Source organism: Hypomesus nipponensis, chromosome 26, assembly GCF_054491055.1.
Source record: "Hypomesus nipponensis isolate SF chromosome 26, ASM5449105v1, whole genome shotgun sequence".
In the NCBI taxonomy this organism is placed as follows: Eukaryota; Metazoa; Chordata; class Actinopteri; order Osmeriformes; family Osmeridae; genus Hypomesus; species Hypomesus nipponensis.
The window spans coordinates 1,514,897-1,520,145 of NC_140386.1; the positions used below are offsets into that span (position 1 = coordinate 1,514,897).

Sequence of the window (5,249 nt, forward strand, 5' to 3'; positions counted from 1 at the left end):
AGTTGCTCTGAAATTTGGCTAGAGAAGGACTGTGTCCTGTTTCATTGTTTGTGTTAATTAAAAGTTCTTGTTTGAAGATGGTCACACAAAGGACAGTCGACCATTTGACTGGTCAAACTCCCATGGTTTTATTATATACTGCTCTGGAGAGAACAGTGAGACATTTGATATGGAAATGTATTGTTTTAGACTGTCACTAAGTTGAGTTAGCCAATCACAGAGTTTGCTACATTGATTGATTGACCTTACTGAATGCCATTGATCTAAAGTTTATATAAGGTTGAGCATGTGTGATAGTCGCTATCACTCTTACGAACGATCTGTGTGGATGGCACCTCCTTCGTTAATGACTGATCAGCAAAGCTTTGTTTAATCATATGTAATTGTATAGTCTTAATAAATTAAATTGCAACCACCATCTTCGACTATGTTCAATCTACACAGTCCAGCAATAATTTTCTTTCACAGTGGACAAGTTAACTGTCGCAAAAGTCAATACGTTTCGGTTGATGACGATAGAGGTAGGCTACCCGTTAAGCTAATGTTACCGGCCTCAGGTATAGGGGTGCCTGAGCCGATACATAGATGTTTTAAAACTGTGGTAGAAGAAAAGAGAATAGAAAAGATAGAAGTCGTGTGAAGACAGTTAGCAAACTGTGCATACTTTGGTTTCCATTTTATTCTGGTGCATATTTGCTGGTCACAAATACCATTACATACATTTAAATGATTCTTTATACATAGTCCTATTATTCAATTGTACAACAATGTAGCAACTAGGCACACATGCATATACACACATATTTCAAATTACAATTATTATTATTCAGAAATACTCAGCTTATACAGTTATAACTAATAAGCTATTGGAAAAGCCATCAAACACACAAAAGACAAGTAGCAAGTAGCCGTTAACTCTCATGAAGTCGAAATCTAGCAAGGACGTCCACTGCTAGGCTAACCCGCCAAAACTACTACCCGCACTTTCCTTTCAACTTTCATATACAGATTATTACATTTTAAAACTTTTACAATCATCACATTTTTACATTGATCATACTTCCTCTATATGTACTGTGAATCCTACTATTAATTAACTAACATTTGTGAATTTCTGAACACTCGCGTTGAAACGGCCGGTGTTGTATCACCCGATGCATGACTCACTGGATTGGCACCCCCTCGCGGGAGCGCGCGCGATTCAAAGAGTGAAGAATTTTGACAGGTTGAAAACAACAGCCTTCTGATCCAGAATAGGCTATCAGCTGTTCTGAAAAGGGACCAAAGGTTCACATGTCTAGCCTACAAAAGACAAGTACTAAAAACAATGTATCAACCATGTTTCAACATCAAAAGAACCATCAAATCCTTTTTTAAGATAGGAAATATTATTCTTATTGTTTAAGTCAATGAAATAAATGAAAAAATAAAACATAATAATCCCTCACCTAGCATGGACTATTCTGTTTTCAGACCTGTCCACCCTAAACATACACATGTATTGGTATTCAATTTATGCTTTTAAATGTACATAATGCTGGCGTAGAAGGATAGAAACGTATGCGGGGGGAGAGCATTTCATGGCAGGTTTTCCATTAGATGTAAGTGCAATGCACCCCCCGCTAACCCTGACTAGGAAAGTGTCACATGCCTGAAACTTACTGTGCTTACTCATACTAGTGCCCTCAGTGTACAGTAAGAATAATTTGATGCTGGGCTATACAGAACAGACAATAGAGGGGGGGTGCATCTCACGACAGGCTTGTTGTATTACTTCTTGTCACGAAATGCACCTTCCGCTAACCCTGACTAGGAAAGTGTCACATGCCTGAAACTTACTGTGCTTGTTCATGCTAGTGCCCTCAGTGTACAGTTAAGGCCGTTATATGGTTCTCCGTACTTCACGATCACGGACACATGGGAAGGGCCTACACATAGATGGAACGCCCTGGAACGCCCTCTCTGTCGTTTGCGGGGCCCTCAGAGAGCTCTCCCGTGCACCGTTGAAATTCCCGTCGATCCGTCACGCCGTGCTGTACAGCGACGGATACACCTTGGCCGTGATTGGTCCGCTACAACATCATTTCCAAATGACATAATTTCCGGAATCTCACATTTCTATACCTCGCGTTTCCTGTTTCATTCCCTATATCACAATACCGACATGTTTAAAATCCACAAAAAAAACTAAGAAGATGGAGATCACCAACACCGAAGAGCGCATTGCTGAAGAGGTACGCAAATATCCTCACCTCTTCAACACATCAATAAAAGACTATAAAGATGCGCGAATGACGGCCAATTCGTGGCGATCAATATCTGCAGCGGTAGAGCTGGACCCTAAAGACTGCGCAACGCGATGGAGGAGGTTGCGGGACAAGTTTTAAAAGCAGAAGTGGCGATGCAGGAGGGAAGAAGATGCCTGCCATCCGAACGTTTCTGTCGTGGTTGGACCCGTTTGTCAAACATCGGGAGACGTCCTCTAACTACGACAATAAGGTAAATATTTCTCGGTTTCTGAACAGCCTCTTTGTGCTCGCTGTAGTTGTGTAATCAAAGTGAGGAAGCCACACTGCAGATAGAAATTGTCGTTGTATGCTTCAACATTTTGCAAAACGGAATACAGGATAAACAGGTGAATTAGACTGCATTGTAGATGTTATGCAATCGCTAAAAGACCAAAATGAAGTCGCTAGTAAGCGAAAAGCTTCAGAGAGTACAGGTTTTTATTGCTCTTAAGCTTGACTTTTCTCTCCCTTGTACGTCGCTTTGGACAAAAGCGTCTGCTAAATGACTTAATGTAAATGCAGATGCAATTTTCATATTGATAAAAGAGCAACTGCCTGTTCTTAAAGGGCTTACATGGTTGATGTAATGAATACTTATGTAACTTTCATCATGGCCATCATGACCAAAACATCACGTCACCTCAACAGTTTTCCCCCAAGCAATAGCCCTCCTAAATAGCTCTTACACACAAACTTTATGGCACTTTATTTAACATTACTAGTGTTGCACTACCTCCATTCTTATTTATTATTTTGCTCATACTGGTACTATCTGTCTTTGTACTGTTGTTCTGTGTTGTCTTTTTGTTATTTGTGATGCTATAGCTTGCATGGAATCAAATTCCTAGTATCTGTATACATGGCGAAAATAAAGTTGAATTGATTGAGTTGTAGCCAGATGCAAATTTCATATTGCTAACAGACCAACAACTATCTTTTCTTTTATTATTATGAACAGCCGACAGAGCCATTATGCAGGGAGGAAACAGCCACCTCAGCCTCCCCCGAGTCCTCTTCATCAGCACATGAGGCCTCCCCGAGTCATCCTCACCAGCACCCGAGGCCTCCCCCGAGTCATCCTCACCAGCACCCGAGGCCTCCCCCGAGTCATCCTCACCAGCACCCGAGGCTTCCGTTGAGCCAACCTGCCACCCACCACCCAGGTTTCTGACTCCATGCACCCCTCCACCCTCCAGGATTCCGCCCTCTCCATCCACCCCTCAAGCCTCCAGCACACCAAAGAGAAGACGGGCGGCGCAAGACCAGAGTGTCATTGAGGCAAGGGTCGAGGAGCGCAGGGCCCAAACGTACAGGGACTTTGCGCCTGTGGAACTTTCTCCACCACCACCACCACCACCACCACCGTGTGAAAACACTTCTTTTGGCAATAGTGTAGGTGTCTTGGCAAAGACACTGCACAAAGACATGGCAAGCAAGATAAAAACTTCAGATATACACTTATATATTATTGTTGTTTGAATATATCTTTGTTTAAAATAAAACACTTAACTTCAACAGTTTTTATTTATTTATTTGCATGGCGAAATCAGAAATCAGCATCAATGAATTTTTCACACCTATAGGACTTGTCGAGGCCCAGGGCCATATGGATGCAAATACCTGTGGCAGAAGACAAAAGACAGCCATCAGTTGATAATAGCTCTAAAACACACACATGACAGGAACATGTCTGATGACTCTCTACATAGACAAAAGGCCAGGAGCCAACAGATATGTGGGATTATGGTCTGATGTATGAAATTCATCTGAATGTAACAGGTAATATCATTAGGTCGTTAGCAGGTCATCAGGTGGGAATGAATATGCTGTTTGAGGCTGCACATGTCTAGGCCGAGGGCCATATGGATGCAAATACCTGTGGCAGTAGACAAAAGACAGCCATCAGTTGATAATAGCTCTAACACACCAAGAAAGAGGATTAACACTTAACAAAGACAAATGTGTGCTGGGACTGAAACAAATTGAAATACTTGGACGTGTGATCTCAGGAGAAGGAATAAAGCCTGACCCAAAGAAAGTTGAAGCCATTAACAAAGCACCAAGACCTGAGAATGTGACATTACTCCGTTCTTTCTTAGGCACATGTGGATTTTTGATGATGTTCATTCCTTACTACGCCGACATATCAGAGCCACGATTGACAAGAAAAGGTCAAGAATGGCAATGGAACAGTGAGACTGAAAAGTCATTTAATGACATCCATCCAGCCATCCATCATCTGCCATTTAATGACATAAAAAGAACAATGGTAAGCCAACCATGTCTGGCATACTTCAAGCTTGACGCACAGACTACTGTGATTTCAGATGCCAGTCCAGTAGGATTAGGAGCTGTACTACTTCAGAAACAGTCTAATGGACAAAACAAACCAGTAGCTTATGGAAGTCGCTCACTGACCGCCACCGAGAGATGCAGAGGATGTGTCTGGGCTGTAGAACACTTCAGAACATACTTATGGGGAAACAAGTTTGTTTTACAAACAGATCACAAACCTTTGATCTATATATTTAATCCAGAAAAAGCAACAATGCTACCACCACGAATCCAGAGACTTGGGATGAGACTGCACCCTTTTGAATACACAATTAAACACATAGCAGGGAAGTGTAATGTTGCAGATTCTCTCTCGAGACTTCCTTTGGCTGTAACAGAAGACAACTAATATGTTGACGATTACTTGGAGAGAGTACTTTCCATCATCACAAATGAAGTGCCTGCCATTACGCTTGATGACATCAGAAAAGACACACAGGAGGACGACGTACTACAGCAACTCGTTCCAATCATACAAACAGGACAATGGCCGTCTCAGATTGCTGAGGAAATGCAACCATATAAAAGATGCGCAGAAGAATTATCAACGCACACTGGATTGATCCTGAGAGCGCACCGGATCGTGCTGCCAAAAGGTAAAATCAGACAAGCAATGCATATAGCACA

At 42.0% G+C, this 5,249-nt stretch overlaps 1 long non-coding RNA gene across 1 annotated transcript; it reads left to right on the forward strand.

Annotated features, from left to right (window-relative positions):
* Positions 1-1,852: 1,852 nt before the first annotated feature.
* Positions 1,853-3,803, forward strand: LOC146220971 (uncharacterized). Its single transcript, XR_014750795.1, has 2 exons — positions 1,853-2,499; positions 3,247-3,803. It is a non-coding gene; the product is annotated as an uncharacterized LOC146220971 (long non-coding RNA).
* The last annotated feature ends 1,446 nt before the right edge of the window (positions 3,804-5,249 follow it).